This window comes from Emydura macquarii, unplaced genomic scaffold, assembly GCF_026122565.2.
Source record: "Emydura macquarii macquarii isolate MOO-44397 ecotype Brisbane River unplaced genomic scaffold, CSIRO-AGI_Emac_v2 contig_1790, whole genome shotgun sequence".
Taxonomy (NCBI): Eukaryota; Metazoa; Chordata; order Testudines; family Chelidae; genus Emydura; species Emydura macquarii.
In genome coordinates, this window is record NW_027131927.1 from 23,485,246 (window position 1) to 23,504,875 (window position 19,630).

Consider the following 19,630-nt stretch of genomic DNA (forward strand, 5'->3'; position numbering starts at 1 on the left):
CTTTGGTAGCTGCAGATGAATTTTATCGTATCACCACTACTTGTCATGAACTCTAGATGCACCACAGGATTGAAGCACCTTACTATTTTGAGGCTACAATACTATCAGAGGCTATAACGTAACCAGATCACTTTTGATATTAAAAAAGAATCAAAACTAATATCAAGATATCAGCTTTTTACAAAGTGGCTACACATTCCAAAAATGGGAAAACCCCAGAGCCCCACCCTCATAAGAAATACAAATGACAAGCTTTTACAAACTTCAGAAGAAAGGCTATGCATTCTTCTTTGTTTGTATAGCTCCTAGTACTCTGGGTCACCTGGCCACTACAGCAATGTAAATAGGAATAGTTTACCTGAGTTCCTGATTCAGGCATGTGCTTAACTACCTGGTTATCACCAAGCATGTGATTAGGACCAATGAAGTCAATAAGATCACTCACATACTTCAAGTAAGGTGCTTGCTTAATTACCTTGTGTATGGCCTCAACCCAGCAGAGCACATAAGTCCTATTAACTTCAAAGCACTTGATCATGTGCTAAAATGGGGCCCTATATGAATAAATCTTGCCCTCTCAAAAAGGGTTTTCTAATTGTATTATACAACATGGAGCTTTTGAAGGAGGTATAAGAATAGTTTGGAAACAGTTTTTATTATATAAAATATAATGTGTGTATATATATAAAATGTATTGCATAAAAAATATTTATAGAGCTCTTTTCAGTCTGAAGGACCACAAAGCACTTTAATAGGTATTAGAGCTTGGATTTTCAACTTTGGGCACAAAGCTCACAGCACAACTCACAAGAGGAAGATATAAAGCTGGATTTATGCCATATTAATTTACATGGCATTAAAAGCCACACACTGGTAAGAATGTTAAGGTTGCAAGTCAAGCACTCAAAAGTTAAATGCCAGATTTAAGGCTGTCTGTACAACCTTAATTCAGCCCCCTTGTGCATATAAATTATGATGGGGTCTTTAATTATATGATATCAGACTTTTTCCACAAAATCCCTACCTCATTTAGGGCAAAGAATAGACAGTCACTGAATGATTAGTCAGTTATTCAATATTTTTTTATTTGCATCAGTATGTCCTCATGCATTATTTACTGTGCATGATCCTAACCATGGACAGAATACACAATTATTAATTTCCTCTTGGGCTGTTCTATGATGCTCATCACTATAGTATCTGGGTGCTTCACAAATATAAATTGATCTTTACAACACCCCTGTGAGGTCAGATGGTAGGATTATTATTAATTATTATTATTATACAGCTAGGGAAATGAGAGAGATGAAAGTCGAAGTTGTCAAAAGCATCCACTAATTTTGAGTCCCCAATTTAATACCTGTAGGGCCTGATTTTTCAGAGTACTTCGTATTATATAGCATTTCATAAGTGAAAAGCACAGCTCCCGTTGACTTCAGTTGCACCTGTGAGTGCTCAGCACTGTACAAGTCAGACCCCCAGTGTCTCAAATTTGGGCACTGAGAAAATGAGAGACACAGTTACTGGCTTCTTTTGAAAAAAAGATGGTTTTAGTGGATTTCCCAGAATCACATACAAACTATAACAGAGGCAGTGGTACAGAATTCAGTTCTCCAAGGTATTATTCAACTGCCTTCCAACTTATGAACTAAATGAGACTACAGCCAACAGCCTCCTTCACTACACAACCGTGGTTGATTCACTGAGCACTCTCCATTCCATACACTGAAGAAGGCAGAGATCCTCTTGCAAAAATGGCATGTGTTCATGTAATTAAAGATTTTTATAAAGCAGATGCACTAGTGGCTGAACTAAGGTTGCATTGGCAACATTAAAAGAACGTTAAGACTGCAAAGTAAGTTAGGAAACGCCAAAATTAAATATAATTTCCTCGATTTTTTTTTTAAATGAAAAAAATCCACATGGGTCATCAGCAGGGCTGAAACCTTTACATCATAAACCTCTACCATTTGAGCAACTGGTAGCAGTAGTAGGCTGTTATCCTCTATGTCAATGGTTCTCAACCTTTCCAGACTACTGTACCCCTTTCAGGAGTCTGATTAGTCTTGCATACCCCCAAGTTGTTGTACCCTAACAAATACTTGCTTACAAAATCAGAAAAAAATACAAGTGTCACTGCATACTATTTCTGAAAAATTGCTTACTTTCTCATTTTGTCCGTATGAAATTTTAGTTTGTACTGACATCATTAGTGTTTATATCTAGATAAGTTGATGTACCCTCTGGAAGACCTCTGCATACCCCCACAGGTACATGTACCCCTGGCTGAGAACCACTGCTCTATGTGGACCAGCAACTAGAGTGAAATGAAATGCACACTTTACCAGGTAGTTTTTCTCCAAATAGTTCCTGACAGCAAAGAAATGTTGAGTCTCAGGAATCCTGAATTCAATTTCAGGTTCTCGAGGGGAATGTGCTCTGGTGCACACTTTCCCTGTTCCCCTTTCTTCCCACTAGTTTCTTTCCCTTAATATGAATCCCTACCGCCCACAACCTGGCTGTTCCCCTCAATCCTTATATTTCCCCCTGAATCTGTCTCTACTACCCTATTCCCCCCAGCAGCTTATCCCTGATCCTACACCCCTCAAGCAGTTTCTCTTCCACTGCCTAAGGGTATGTCAACATGGCCTGCAGAACTGAGCCTCCCAGGCCAGTCAACAGACTGAGTCTAGCAGGCCTCCTGCTAGCACTCTATAAATAGCTGGGTAGACAGTGGTTTGAAGTGGCAGCTTGGGCTGGAGCTCTGGCTCGGAAATATGAAGGGGATGGGCTTCAGAGCCCAAGCCGCAACTTCAAACTGCTCTCTGAAGAGCTATTTGTAGAGCACTAGTGTTAATCCTGCTGTCATGAGCCTGGTGACCCAGACAGGGTGCTTGCTTCTTCAGGCTGTGTAGACTTACCCTGAGTGCCAGTAGAAGGGACATTGACAGCACAGGGAGACATTTCTGGTGCCTGGCTCCTCAGCAGCCAGGAGAAGCAATCACAGGTAACGTTCTACTCAGCACTTGAGAAGGAACAGACTCATTTACTCTGTGGGAATTGTTCATGCACAGCCTGGTCAGCACACAGAAGTTGTAGAGTGATGGAGCACGCTCAGTGCAAATGGAATCACCACAGAATTTAGATGCCAAACTCTATTGAGCATATGCAAATTGCAATTTTCAGAGACTCATGTCTTGGCTAAATTTAGGTGGATTTTCCTGACAGCATGGCAACACATGTTCTAAATATCAAGTCCCTGTGCCAAAGCATGGAGGTACTAAAACTTCTTAGTGAATTGGTTGTAACAACTTTTTAACATGGGCAAGACCACACTTTTCATTAAGCTTTTTCTCAGAAATGGCTGAACCAATTTAGCTAAAACTTCCATCCAGCATGGAAAACTCCAGCTAGAACAGGTGAAGTTAAGTCAAGTTATTAGCAACAGAAAACAGGATCTTAGAATGGGAAGTAGTAGCCAGCCTTAACCAAAAACATCACTAACTAATTTTGACACTTATAATGTTACTATGTTTTTTACCCAATTCATAGTATAACCATACATTTGATATTGGGGATTTCAGTTCTTGTTGCAATCCTCTTTACAAATTTTTAGGGACAGTACTTGGATCAGTACCTTGAACTCATTCAGCAAATTTCATAAACATTTATGAACTAATGCACATCAACTTGTGAAATAATGCATCATTTAGTGCTGATGCTCTCTAAATTGAAGAGGGGATGGAAGGAAGGAACACAGACATTCTTGAGAAGTTGAATGTAACTTTTCTGGAAGAACAGTGACTCAGTCACCTAAAAAAGTTTTTCCTTGTGTCCCCTTAACTTCCCTAGGGAGGGCCTTCCTCCTGCAGGAGCTCTTCTGAATTTTAAATTACCCTGAACCAGCTACTCCATCCTATCATACATTGAGATCATAGCCTTTCACAGCTCAGAATATATCAAAGACGCATTGTGTGGGCACCTTCACTACTGAAGATAAAAGCCCCAAGATTAAAGGAAATGAACAAAGGCTCCATGGCCAAAGCAACTTTCTTGGACATTGTGATGCCCACTGTAATTTTGCAATCAATCCCATTAGTAATAAACCTGCACAGTTATATTCCACCTCAGAGATGGCTGCAGTGATTCCTGTTTGTAAACATGCTACATAAATATAAGATATATTGCTGTTGACTTTCGTAAACACTATCTTCTCTGATTTACTAGCGAAGACTTTGACTAATATGTATTGTAGGCCATAAACTAGCCCGCTATATTTTATCACTATTCAGAGAAACTGCCACAGCTGGAAGCCCTTTTCTGTAGATCTAGTTGCTAAAGATAGCCTTTTACCTATTGATAAGTAGAGCTAGTTCATGTGAAGAAGTGCTTTGGTTCCTTGAAGGAAATTGAAAAGAGCACAGGCTCCTATTATAAAACTTTTCTTTTTCCAGTTACCACTGGCTTACTCTGTTTTCACATCACTGTTGTGTGTGTAATTTATTATTTTTATCCTAAACCTGTGTGAAGCTTGGAGCCATGGTAGTCTGTTAATGCTCGAAGCCCTATTCTCACAGGGAGTTAAGCTTGTGATACCATTATTTCTATCATAAGTCCCATTTACTCAGAAAGTTTCTAATTGAGCCTTTTAAAAAAGTATTATGAGTTAAAAGATGGCATCTCAACTCAGGATCATACAATTACAGCATGTTGTAGAAAACATTTAAGATACAGGCTTGTGGGGAGGGGAGACAATTGTTGGCCAGATTTTTCCTCTATTTTAGTAATAGCCATCTTATTTTAAGAGGATGTGTCAGGCATGTTTAACAGTTGTTACACACATACCCTGAGGTTTTATTCAGATATGCCAAATCCAGAAAACCTCCTAAGTTATTGATGTTTATTAAGTTTACCCTGTGTATAGAGACAATTATCCCTTACTTTTCATTTCTTTGTACAATGTGGTTTTTGGCAGCATAGGCACCTAGTCTGTTTAGCCATGAATCTTTTAGCCAAGCTCTAAAAATGCCTGGACTGGCAAAGCTGGGAATAAGGAAAGAGAAAACATAAATGGATCCTAATGGCAGTATTTAGAAGGAAACACTGCTTACAACTGTTCAGGAAGAACCCTCCTGAGCACTGGCTGTCTGAAGCCCAGATTAGCTGATGTGTACTTAGAAGAGGTGTTTATTGAATGCAACAGCTCCTTTATGATGGCTTCTCCCCTTTTGGCCCAAGAAGAAGGAATTTGTTCCTACTAAGCTTACATTTGATGGGAAATCACTCTAAGGAGACATTAAACCTGCTATTGTGGGAACAAGAGGAAGGTGATGGAGCACATATAGAGATGCTGGGGCACAAAGAGGGGTCCCTTTCATCCAAACTTTTTTGAGCATGGAATTGAGGATGTTTCCCAACAATGCAGGGCCTCTGTACAGAAGAGCCAACCCCTAGTTCCTCTGCACTATTAGGCCTGAGCAGGAGGTATTCAGTGCCTGTATGGTACAGCTAACCAGTACGCACCTGCCAAACTTCACTGTTGTCCTGCTCCCATGAGGGGTTAGACCAGAGACCCAAGCACCCAGTGCTCCAAGCACCACCATGGTGGAATTAAATGGGTTCACAGAAGGAGAAGCACAACTGCGCTTAGTGGATTTTCCCCAATATTTACATAAATGATTTACATTTTGAAACCATAACCATCTTCCTCTTGATTTTACCAAAGAGGAGATATAAAATATTGAAATTAACGAGCCATAAGACTGAGTCAATATTATATCATTTAGGTCCACCATTTTAATTCTCCTCTTTCTCAAACAAGTACATTGCTCATGTCACTGTAGGTATGTGGATCCACAGATTCAAGTGTTTTATCTGGATTACCTTCCCCCTCCCTCCCACTCCAAGAGCCAGCAAATGGACTTCCTGTGCCAGAAGATGGATTTGGCTTTATATTTTATTTTTATTAGTTTTGGTCTTGCATCTTCTATTGTTCTTATGATATTTCTAAAGTAGCATTTGATTCCAAAATGCTTCTCATGGTAGAAAGAACCACATTAGAAAAAGACTTCTACAATACTGAAATACATCACCTCTAGAAAGCCACAGTCAAAAATGAGTTAGTCAGTTAAGTAATCAGATCAATCAAGTAGTATATTGATCAAACTGAATTTGTCAAATTACTCAAACAAAGTTCATAAACACTCTCTTAAGGCTCCATGTGAAGACAAGGCCAACTTAAAGACAGTAAGTTTAACTCAATCTTTGAAATATATAGCAACCCACTGGCTCTTTTTATAGTTACTTATTTGCATACTTCTCTCCCCTTCATTATAACTTAGCTAGATTTCCCCCGCTCCCACCACTCTTATTTGAGGACATCAGATGTTTTAGACATAAATTAAATACTCAGTTCTGTTTTAAATATCTGAGGCAAGAAGGTCATCCTCTGCTATTGCAATTTAGAGAAGGTCTAATATCTCCAAGGATTGTGTTTCTTATAATAGTTTATTCATTCACATAGTTTTTTAGAAATACAACTAAATACCCAAAGCACAATTACAGATAAGACTAAATATCAGAGAAAAAGAGAGAAAACTATTTGCAAAACTATTGTCAAATCCAATAGAAACGCTACCCATACTAGAATCCTCTGATACACTAGAACTATAGGGAATTCTCCCCTACTCCTCCTTACATCTATTCCATTCACACCAAGAAAAAGTTGGGCAGCAGAAGGGCAAACAACTTATCAGCTATCAGACCTCTTAGGGGAGTAAGTTTCACATTTAAAGGATCCCTGCCTGAAAATGCCCTCCCCAATTAAATCCATGAGCTGTTACTTTGATCATCTGAGATAGCAGTCCCACATGAGACAGCCATCCTGAAATAGATAGGTCCATGCAATGCTCCCTAGGATGGCCAGAGGAGCAGGTTACTGAGGAGGAGAGCACATGTTTCACCCCCTTATGCTACATAGTGCCACCAGGGTGCTGAGGAAGGCACTGTGGCTCCCTCCCAGTAGGTATCTGCATGCTAGGGAACTCAGGAAGGTTCCTGCTGGGAGCTCTGGCACTGCATCAGTGTAAAGCTGTGCCTTACAGGGAGAAATGAGTCTGATGCTCTGAAGTCTGTTTGTTGGAAAATTTGAGTCCCCAATGCAGATGGAATGGATACTCCGAGATATTTTGTAAATCAGTCTATTTTCTTTCAGTTTTCCTATCTTTGGTCAGGTAACATGTGCCAGACTTTTCATTCCTGCTACACTCTTGATACCGTAAATGGCTTTTCTCATGGCAGCCTTCCAATCTGTGACCGGCAAGAAGATGATTCCTCTCAAAAAGATTTCTTGCTCTTTCCTCTCTCCAGTTTTCATTTCACTTTTTTCACTCATTGTCACTCATTCCCATTGCCTGTCTTCTCTCCTTCCTTTGAGGAGGCCAGTTGGTCTTCCACCTTTGAATGACAAGCAGATAAAGGACTTCCAGGCAAATTAGTTCTGAGGTTTTCATCAAGGAGCCAGTATGTAAAAAGCTGTGGAAATTTCTATCACTCCAGTTTTGCTATTGAGAGATTTCAAAATTCCCTTCATTCACAACATGAATCTTAATATTGTAGCCCTGCCTAATGCAATGATTGAGGCTAAATGCTGCCTTGATTCTGCAATTAAACTCTATTGAAGTGAATAGGGTTGCACTGAATGTGTAGTTTCACAGAGCCTCAGGTCAGAATTTCGCCTATAGCTTTGATATGCTCTTTGTATGAAGGCCAGAGTCTGAACAGAAAAGGCATGACTGTTTAGTCAGACTAGAAAAGAACTGAGATACTAATCAGCTGGTCCTGCACAGTTTATGGTTAAGGCTGAATGGCCAACTGGAAAAATATCCATGTTTGTTCCTTTCATGCATTGCAGATGTTTGCTGCACATTGCAGGAACTCTACTTTTCAGCAGAGATTCACTGTTAATCCTGGGGCAAACCATAACAACTATGAGGAATTTGAAAATAAATAAATAAAATAAACTGTTTCCTTTTTAGTGTGATTACCATCTGGTCAGCCAGTTGTTGGCCATTCAAATCTAAAAGACTGACTTAGCAAGCCAGGAAGGGATAACTGTTGCCATTTCTATGCTTGCTGGCATAGCATTGCTTTATGACCCTCATTAAAATTATATCTTTAAGCAAGATTAATAAGAAATTATACCTTTCATAGAGGAGTGCTGTTAAATTGTCTAGCTACCCATTTGTCAGCTGCTATGCTGATCCACTTACTCACATTGTAACAGGCTCTTTGTTGTACCACACCTTCTCATACAGTAAAGGCAAATTACCATGTTTTCCAATGTCAGGCTCAGTATAATCATAGAAATATTGTTCTAATGGCAATTACAGCAACATGTGTGATGTTGATGCCTCAATGATAGGAGATTATAAACATGAAAAAGCACCAATTACATTTCTACTCTTCTAGAGATGCCAAAAAAGTTCAAGTACTAACAAACAAGATACTGGTATGTGAATTGTTTTAAAAGGTATGTGGGGTTTGATTATGGGTCCTACTAATTTCCCTATTTTGAAAAAAAATGAAAACCCTCAACACCATTTTCCTCACCTCCTTCTCCCACCCAGAGAACGTTTTTCTTCCTACCAAAACCCCACTAAAACCTCTCCTCCCAGTCACATCACCTAGGAAACTTACTTCCAAGAGAAAATGGAATCAGTAAAAGTAAGCAATTTTGTCTTTCAAAGATTCCTAATGTTAGGTTAGGGAATATTTATGATAAGATGGTGCTTTCATATTAGATCCAATTACAAATTTATCCAACATTTTTCTTTAACAAAACAAATAAATCCAGGAAACAATACTAGGTCCAGTTTACAAATGTGTGCAATGGAGCAAGATATGAAAGTTTGTCATTTTTACCCTAAAATATTTTTACATCTTACTTAAGAAAAACTAAAAAAAACCAAAACCCATATCTGTCACGTGAATGCAAGAGGTAAATATAAAAATTCACTAAGCATATAGAATCTTTGCATCAGAGACACCCTCCCTCCCAGAACAGACTACCAAATCCTCAAGGATTTCTGGCAACTCCAAGGCTTCCAGTGCCTTTAAGTACAGTTGCATTAAAGAACTCCTGTAATTAAATTGCATCATGACATCAGTTTAAAGGCCAAACTTTCTAAGTTCTCTAAAAAAATCAAGCTAGTTGGATTTCTTTGAAATTTGGTGGGTCTCAAAAGGGTGCAGGGTAGGGTTGGTGGCCCAAATCTGGAGTCATTTCAACCAAAAGTTGCAGAGACACAAGCTCTGAAAGAAATAGCCATTTTTAAAAAAAGTTTCTAGCTGGGTTTTTTGGGTATGTTTGTTGGTTGGAGAGGCAAGAGGGTTGCATAGAGCTAGAGCTCCAACTATTGCTATATTGCAAGGCAAAATAGCTTCAATTCAAGTTTTATCCCGAGTAGTGTATGGCATTCAAATCTTTAGGTAACCCAAACTGAGAATGGTATTTAAGGGGGGGGGAGCGTAGGAGGGGGAGGAAATGACATTTTTAGTGTTTATGCACCAATATACAAAAACAGCTATAGGGTTTCCACTCCTTCCATTGTATACGCTTTATAGCTCAACTCTTGTAAGTGCTCTAAAATCTGAATGGTTAATTGAATTACTTGAAATCTGGTGTGCTTCATGGGGGGCACCGATACCATTAGTGATCCAAATTTGGGGTCATTTGACTAAAGGTGCCTCAAGTTACAGGATCCCTCCCCCCAATAAGAATAAGAGCTTCCTTCTGTCATGTTGTACTTTTCAGATGAGAGGTACTAGTGACTGGATGAATCACAGAGCTCTCCGTTTAACACATCTAAGGATAAATTAATCACAACCTCCCCACACCTTAAACCAAAGGACCAAAGACTAAGGGCTGGTCTACACCACCCAGCTTTTTGCATCAAAACAGTGGTGGTTTACACACTACAATCCCATCTCCCGCTGATCCAACTCCCCTGATTTTGCAATAAAAATAAAACCACCTTGACAAGAGGCATAGAACTTTTTGCACCAGACTTTTAGTGACAAAGCATCAATGTAGACACTGTACTTGGTTATATTGTGGTAAATGGCCTCCAGGAGATGTCCCACAATGACCATCCTGACTGCTCTGGCCATTAGTTTGAACTCCGCTACCATACAGCCAACCACCCCTCACCCTTTAAGGTCCCAGGAATTTTTGAAATTCCACTTCCATCTTGGTTGGCATGAAGAGCTCACATCACATCTTCCTAACTGGCCATAGCAGCTCCACTCATCAAACACTCCCCCATTTGAAGCACACCAAAGCTTCATCTGATCAGCATTTGGGAAGAGGAGGCAATGCAGTCTCAACTCCACTCCAGCCGACGGAACTTTGATACCTAGTCAGATTTCTTGTGGCATGGCGGAAAAGGGCTATAAATGGGACATACTGCAGTGTGGAAATTAAGGAGCTGTGGCAGAGGTACCAAAAGGCTAGGGAATCAAACCCTTACACCCTTGGTGCACAGCCAAAGACCTGCCACTTCTATAAGAAGCAGCAATCCCACCTCCACAGCCAAGAGGATACCTCCATGGGCCAGGAGGCAGTGGACACCAGACTCAACCAACGAAGAAGTTGTGGATGAGGAGGTCGAGTTGGAGGACAATGCAGAGCAGAGGAGTGGGTCATTCGGTGATGTGGGGAGCCAGGACCTCTTCTCGACCCCAGAGGGTTCAAGCCAGATCCAGCTCTGGCATGCAGGAGAGGGGAGCTCGGGTAAGTTATTTTTTGAGGTGATGCTGCTCAGTTACATGAGGTACATCTGTCCTTTGCTTTGTTGCATTATGCAGCTGGTTGAAGGGATAGAAATGCACAAAAGTAGCTGTGTTTGCATGTGTTTTCCCATTCCCCTGTGCAATTAGGCAGTGCAACATAAGAGAATGTAAATGAACACCGAGATTTCACAGGAATCCTCCAGAGATCCCTAGGAAACTTTCCTGAAGGTACTCACCAATTCTCTGCTAGAGATTCCTCGGTAGAGCTGCTTGATTTCTTCCTGTTGTAGGAAGCTTTCCTATGCTAATCAGCAATCACTTGTGCAGGGACCAAAACAGCAGACAAGTGAGCAGCATAGGGACCCAGTTTGAAGCTGCTCACCTGGAGGAAATGCACCCTAGCATCTCTGCTAGGAGAGAGCTATCAGCTTCTATGGCCCCCCTGTGGAAAATGATGGCATTTGAAATGTTGTCCCTATCTACCCCAATACCCCAAACAGCCACCAGGATCTTTTCCCCAGCTTGAGTGCCTCCTTCCCTCAGGCACAACTGACCATGCTACGGGTGATCACTGAGCTGTGTGCTTCCCAGGGGACAGTGAGAAAAATGTGTATTTTACAGTAATGAATCAATACTGTTAGTTCACTGACAATCAAGTTTCTGTTCATTGTGCTTCTACAGATGAGCCCTTGAGGGGAAACCCCTATACACCAGCAGCTGATAAGAAGACAACCATGGAGAAGCAAAGAGGCTATGTTCCAAGAACTCTTCCAGTTCTCTAAGGGGGGTATGGAAACTGTCCAAAAAAATAAATAAAAAAATGAAAATCAGAAAATGGATAGGCAAGAGAGAAAGGAAAACCAGGAGTGATGATAAAAGCCATGGAAGAGCTAAGAGCTGCTAAAGTCACTCAAAGCTGCAGACTGAATTCATGCGTGCTCACCACCTCCTTGCAGCCAATACAGAATGCTTTCCACACATTCGCATTAAACTCCTGGCCTGTCTTGGTACCCTTGTCACTTCAACCCTTCAGACAGCTTCCAGAACGATAGCTGGACTTACACCCAGCTGTCATAGCCCACACTGCTTTCTACCAGCTGTGTGTGTGTGTTGTGAATAATTGTTATTTAATAAAGACATACTGTAAAGGATAAGCAGTCTTTGTCTCTTGCACATGGTGGCTGCAGCTTACCTGATATACAGTGCAAGTGGGCTAGCAATCATAGCATGGCGGTGCTGTTGGTGCTCATTGTCAAAATAGTTGCTTAAGGCCTCCCTGATTCCCACTGTGCCCCTCTAATAGCCCCGACATCTGGTTGTTCATTGCCAGCAGCAATGATCAATCTCTGCACTCAACCCAGCGGGAAAACTTTTCACCCTTAGCTTCATAAATGTTATACAGCATAGAGTAGGCAGCTATTGCCATGGGAATATTTTCCTCACTGGAGCTCTAACCTGTCATAAAACGCATTGCCAGTGAGCTCTTAATCTGTCAAATGCACATTAAATGGTCATTCAGCACCTGCTCAACCTGTTACTGACACATTCCTTGCTGTTATCCAAGTTGCCTTCATCAGGCTTTATGAGCCACGGCAGTAAGGGGTAGGCTGGGTCTCCCAGGATCACTATGGGCACTTCAACATCCACCATTAGAATCTTTTGGTCTGGAAAGAAAGTCCCTCCTTGCAGCTTTCTGTATATAACAGCGTTCCTGAAGATGTGTGCATCATGCACCTTCCCTGACCAAGCCGCGTTGATGTCTGGGAAATGCCCATGGTGATCCATAGGTGCCTGCAGTACCATAGAGAAGTACCCCTTTCTATTGATGTACTCTGTTGCAAGATGGCCCGGGGCCAAAATTGGGATATGCGTGCCCTCTATTGCCCCACCACAATTAGGGAATCCCATCACTGCAAAGCCATCCACTATTTCACACACATTTCCAAGACTCCGTTCGTTGTAGCAGAATGCCATTAATGGCCCTGCACATTTGTGATAACAGCGCCAGTATTGGACTTCCAACTCCAAACTGATTAACAATCAACCAGTAGAAGTCTGGAGTTGCCAGCTTCCACATGGCAATCACCACATTCTTCTCCACCGAGAGGGCAGTTTTCATTCTGGTGTCCTTGCTCCACAGGGCAGAAGCAAGCTCCGCCTAGAGTTTCGTTAAGGTGGCTTTGTGCCTTTGAACTGTGCAGCCACTGCTTGTCATTCCAGACCTGCATAATGACACAATTCCACCACTCAGTACTTATTCCATGCACCCAAAAGCAACGGTGTACTGTGTGCAGATGCTCCATGAATGCACACAGTAATCCAATGTTGTTTGTTTGCATACCACACAGCAGGTCAGGTGCCTCGGATTCCTGTTCCGATTGGGAGCTCCTGATATACTGCAGGAACAGCCACGATGTGTTCAAAACATTAACAGTAGAGAACAGTGCAGGTTCCATCCTTTCAGATAGAGATAGTGAGCACATAGCAAACAATGGCTGTTGAAAAAACACCACAAAAATGTAACCAGAAACCCATGGAATGACGGGATGGAAATCACTGCATCATGGACGGTAAGCTCACACCCATGATGCACTGTGATCCCCTCCACCTTCCCACAACTCCTAGTGGGACAAAGTGGCAAGTCGCACAGTGGGATAGATGCCCACACTGCACTGCTCCCACTGTGGATGCTAGAGCACCAACTGTGAATGTGTTTCGGTGACACGAGTGCCATGTGAACAGGCAAAAACATTGTAATTATAGTGCTTTTTGACCATTGCTATAACTTGCAACGCTATTAGTGTGGACAAGGCCTAAGCTACTGGACATTGACAGTCCTGGGTGGCAACTTTATTTTGGGGGAAAGTGTGATAAAAATATTCAGGAAGAAAAATTAGACTTGTGAATACTTCCTGAGAGGGAAGAGAGGGAGAATAGATAAGGGGGGGGAGGATGGATGGTAGTTGAAGTCAGAGAGGTACCCTCCAGTTCTGTCAGTGCACTCCCCTACCCTTTACCCCACCTTTATCACTGCACCCCACAGCTCTGTCAGTGCACACCCAGCCACCTTGATCCCCAGCCCCCTCTGTATCCCTCTGCTGCCAGTGCACTTCCCCCCCTTGTATCACACAGATATTCCACCAGTACATCCTTGTCCTTTGCTCCAGCATTGGATGCAAGTCAGATTATTGGAACGAGGAGAGTGATGGCAATAGAAATGTTTGTATAGCAGTGAGTGAAGACTTCAGGGAGATGCAGCCCCTGCTTACGGTAGGAAGGCCTAGGTACCACAGTAGGGATAGGACATGGCGTGGGAGGTGTGCCGAGAAAGAGCTGGTAGGACATAGGTGGAGGGGGGGGCTGACTCAGTGTGCTAATTGCGGGATGTGACATGTACAACACCCTAAATAACTCCTATCAACATTTTTCCTGTTTTTTGGTTTGTTTTTTTTTTTAAAACCACTAGGAAATTCAGTGGCAAAAAAACTACATTAACGTGGAGTTAAAGTTGCTTGAGAGTATGTCGCCCCCTTGCAGAATGTTCAGTTGAGCAAAACAAACTTCTGAAAACAAAGAAATGCAGAATTAAGGTTACCCTTGCACCCTGCACTCTGTTCTCTTTCTCTAATGCCTCAATATGCCCTGTTAATATGCATACCTCTATTTGGCCAGCCTCAAGGTTGTTGATATGTACAAGCTCTTCCCTCTTTTACAATCCATTCACTCTCATGCCTGAGTACACCTGTGTCCCAAATTTTCATTGGTAGGTTATTTTATTATCCATACACAGAATGAATAGTGGATTAGCTTCATGACACTGAGCCTCAGGTATCCGGATTTACCCTTATCCTAGTTGCAGCATTTTCTCAACATGGTACCCTCTAAGACAGCAGAGACAAGATACCAAATATCTCCTCTTAAATTATTAGGCCCCCTGATCTCAAGGTCTGGGTCACACTATAGCATAGATATACTTTAAATTCACAGTAGTGCAACTTGGAACAAAAGATAGTAGGAACATTTGTATTGCAGTAGCACTTAGGGCTCCAAGTAAGTATTAGGATCCAGAATGCTAAGCAACATACAAACACAACCAAACACGCACATCCTGTGCTGAGGCACTCAGATGCTCAGTCAATGGCATTTTATTGCCAAGACTGCTGTAGCTCCAGCTCCTACATGTTAAGGCTATTACCTTACACCATAACCGTTCTTAAATAAGTTTGCATCCGGATGGAAACTCTCCATTTTCTGTTTCTAATACTTAATCACTTCATTATGTATTCATGATCCCCTGTCTCTTGTGGTGCTGTCTGTATTTTAAAATCAATATACAATTTACAACCATGATTCAAAAACGATTTGTTTTATAACTATCATTCGTAAGTTGGAAACTGATGTTTTAAAAACAATGAGATCACCACTTGTCAGCCCATTTTATGTTGATTGTTTTTGTTGAATACAGATATTTGGTTGTAGGCTGGAAAAACCAGGTTAAGGGATTGAAAGCCTTTGTTTGCCTGAAGCATAAAATTGTGTAATTACAGCAATATTGTAATGGTGTCTGCATTACAGTTTTATGTTGACCAACTGAGGGCATGTCTGTGTGCCACTTAAAAATGGAAACCAAAATTTAAGGTTCTCTCCACACTGCAGAGGAAATGACATTTTTGCTAAGAGTGAGTTTCAGGTAAAAGACCTTTCAGTAAAATTAGTACTTTGTTTAAATTTCCTTAGAAAGCAGCACAGCAGCTATTTATCAAGAAATAAAATACTATCACAACTTAAGTTTACTGTATATGCCCTATGAGTGCATCATAACAGAGTAATGCAAACAGAGCTATTGAGTGTGTTCTGGGGGCACAGAACTGGAACTGTATTGCATGTAAAGTGTCTTACATGAATTCCTTGAGGAAAAGGGGAAGCACACATTTACAGAACACTAATTCCCTCCCCACTCCTCTACTCAAAGAGTACATTAATTTCTTATTGCAGCAATAGAGAATCTTATTTTCTTTACCTGCAACAAACAGCATTTAACCAAAGGAAATAGAGCATGACTCTTACAGCAATTATTCAGGGTGGATAAAAATCAATGATTTTTTTTAAAAAATTGATTATTTTTATTCAAATTGGATTTTTTATTTTGTTAAATTATAAAAAGTTTCTCTTTGTAAAAATAAACCTGTTTAAAATGAAATCTTAATACAAAATATGTTAAGGCCTAAACTTCTTATAATTAGGTCATAAATGTGAAACAAGTTTGATAAGAGAAATGTATCTAAAATATTTAAGGTTGTTTTGTTTAATAAAAATATATTTTATATGCTTTTAGTGTGTTTAATTAAATTACCATTGCCATCCTATTTCATCTTGATGCAAATCATGAGCAGAAAGTTATCTAGTAAATAAGCAACATTCACCATTTTCCCACGTATTAAAAATGTACAATAAGAATCTGAAAATATTAATCTATATAATCACTTAAATACATGCAGATAGTTATAATTTTCTCTCCTAGATAGCAAAAAGATGGTCCTTGCACTAGATTTGGTACTATTTAGTTGTAAATCAACATTTTTAAATGGTTATATTAACCAATGAGACTGCATCTTGCTTTTGAGAAGAACTGAAGCACAAATAGAAAAGCTGGTGATTTAAATCAAGGCTTTCCACTTGATGCCTTAAATCAATCCACCTTGATATTAGTAAATATTTAAATTATGATAGCACCCAAAGGCTGCCATAGTTTAGTTAAATGAGTCAACTCTGCCTAGAGTGCAATTGGCTTCCTCTTCACTATTAAAGTTACTTGGGGGTGTGGGGAGAAGCTGTTCAAGCTCTTAGGGCAGATCCTCACCCAGTGTAAACTGTCATGACTTCAGCAGAGCCTATGAATCCATGACAATTTACCCCAGCTGAAATAATGCTTCAGAGCACTAGTGCTCTGAAAGCTCCAAACTGTGGTGTAGGGGCCACTGGTAAGTTCCCAGCATGCTTGCTGGTAATCCATGGAGAGCTGGCTGGTCATATGGTGCGTTTACTCCCTTGTTTCCAGGTGGTACATTAACTGCTTTCTCAATATCATCTTTGCCTGTGAAGAATATTGATAATTGACATGCATGTTATGGAACTACAAATAGCAGGGAAGTGATACATGAAGCAGCTTCTGTTCGCTGGTGTTCCACAATACAAAAAGTTTTAAAGGACTTCTGCTCCAAAAGAACTGAGGTGCAGCATTAACAGTCTTGGATAACCTCTTTTTGTGCAATGAGATTTTAAAAGGGATGCATTTAACATCTATATCATTAATTGCTACTCCTACACATAAGAGCGAATTCAGGCACATTCACTTTCTTGCTCACCTCATCACCTCAGAGCTGCTTCCTCTATTTTTGGGAATGGGTGTTTTTCAGTTACCAGAAGCTTAGAGCAGCTCAATACAGTCAGCTTTTTAAAGTGCATATTCCAGAGGGAGCACAGAATACACAGAAAGGAAATTAATTAGGAGTCTCACTCAGCCAGCAGGAGTTAAAGTGTATAGCAGCCTCAGGCAATTCACTTTTGACTGGGCTGTCAAAACATTTAAATTAGTGTCCCTGTTTCCCTCCCTTTTCCCCCCTCCATCTCTGCTCCACCCCTCTGGAGACTAAGTATTGAACCTTTGTTAGAGAAGAGATGCTGTCAGATTAGCAAACTGTACCTTTCTGAATGGATCTGTGACCCTCCATAGTTTTCACTATCAGATTATATACTGCTGTGTTTTGGGGTAGAAAAGGACAGAACCTTTGCTGGTCACACATATGGTGAGCTAGAATGCTAGTGTTGTAGACAACACAACTAAATATTGTTTTTGGAGGTCTGGAAAATCCTGCTGCAACTGATGACTGAAAAAAACCTTTACTAAAGCGTCAATGTAGATTTAGTTCTGCTACTGCACCAAAGTACCTCTATACTGCAAATGAGTGACTGTGCTCCCACAAACAAGGAACGAGGCAAAAGCCATAAACTTGAATATTTTGCACTAATATTAAAAGGATCAGAGACTTATTATGCCATCCTCACTGTAGTACCCAGGTGCTTCTCAATAGTGCATTAAGCCACACAACTAACATCACATCTAATTGTCTCCCTGGAGGAAAGTTGTATGTGCAATGTAGTTTTCTTTTAGATACATGCCACTATACATTTATATTATTAAAGTCAATGTCAATAATCTGCTCCATGTGCAAAGAGTGTAAGGTGGTGAGGTCTGTGATTCTTATTTCTTCTGAGTTCATACTGCACTCTGGGATTGGCTCCCAAAAAAAACTGTCTCTTGTATAGAAAAAGTTTACCCTTAAGGCAGGCAGTTCATTGTGATAAAGGAGCTGAGTCACTGACCATAGTTCTCACCTTATTGCTATCTGACCTATTCCCCACGATAAGCCAGTCATAATAGAAGTTCATAAATACACTCCAGAGACAAAGCAAAAATAAATCTGTTATTGCTTCCTCCCATCATCACTACCAAATCAGACTTACTGTACTCAGAAACTGAGTGTGTTACCGGTGCCTGTTACAGAATCCATTCACTGCCAGCAGCACCTCCTGCTAGCTCTCCTGAGGATTAGTTCAGATAGCGTGTGTTCTCTCAGCCAGTCTTGCACCGCTCTGCTCCGACACCTCTACCACTCCCTTCCATAGGGAGTAGGGAAACCCAGACTCAGCCTCGATATTAGGTCCAGCCCAGAAACCTTATAATCAGTAGCCACAGGCCCTATACAGTCTTACCTCTAGCCAGCATCTCCCTAGGCTTTCTAACCTCCCACTCTTCTCTTCCCCCCCTCCCCCATCAGGGAGTAACTACAGTTTGGTTCCCTACAGCTTTTCGCAGCAGCCCTACTCCCTATAGCTGGCTATCTGGTTTTATCTAGGCCCTGCCTGTTCCTGAACAGGTGAGCCTGGAGTGTCCTTAATTAGCTGCCCACAACCTAAATCTTCCCTGCTTGCAACCTAATTAGCTAATTGGGCCCACCTGGCCTAATCCAGCTCTTTCCCCTGCCCCCACATCTTCCTTGTTATATCATTGTGCTCCTCCACGAGGTAATTTACACACTCAGTCTCAAAAGGGGGAGGATAGGGATAAGAGCCCAAACTTGCAGGACAGGAATAGATGAAGGTGAGGGCTAGCACCCCTGCTCTGGAGGCTCAGTGCTCCATCACATGGGTCACCTATCCCCCTCCCCCCTGCTGTGGTAGCTTGAAGCTGTGGGGGCCCCCTGCATGGGCTCTGCAGGGGCCAGCTGAGCTCTGGGCTCCTTTCTCCAACCATAGTGGTAGGGAGCTGCGCATCTCAGAGTCCCCCTGTGAGGTCCCAGCTCGGAGCTCTGGGCTCCCCACACAGTAGCTAGGAGCTCTGGGTTCCCCTGCTGTCCGTGGTGGCTGGGAGCTGCAAGGTCACAGCTTGGAGCACCTGTCTTCCCCCCCTCCCCCAGCGGCTCTGAGCCGTGGGCTCCCTGCCACCCACCCTGGCTCACAGCAACAGAGTCCCTGCTACGGGCAGTGTTCAGAGCTGGGGGGGCCCCACCACACCCACTCCAGCTGACAACAGCGTGGCCAGCAGGTTGGACCCAAGGAGTTGCTACCTGCACTATAGGCTCAGAGCCCTGGGGTCCCTGCTAACCACCTAGGCTGACAGCAATGGGGCCCCCAGAAGTAGCTTGGAACAGGGGGTCCCCACAGCTGCTGAGAGCTGCCACCCTACCCTGCCCTGAGAGCTCTGCAGCCCCCAGAAGCTGACTGCTTCTGCTCCACTGCCCCAGGTCACGGGGTGGAAGCGGAAAAGGATAATTTCACT

The 19,630-nt window shown here is 41.8% G+C and overlaps 1 protein-coding gene across 1 annotated transcript in view; it reads right to left on the reverse strand.

Annotated features, from left to right (window-relative positions):
• The window catches only part of MAPK10 (mitogen-activated protein kinase 10), a 314,249-nt gene extending 295,586 nt beyond the window's left edge, over positions 1-18,663 (reverse strand). Inside the window, exon 1 of the mRNA XM_067557119.1 lies at positions 18,565-18,663. The gene's annotated coding sequence lies outside the window, so the exon portion shown is untranslated. The remainder of the gene's footprint in view (positions 1-18,564) is intronic.
• Positions 18,664-19,630: the final 967 nt, after the last annotated feature.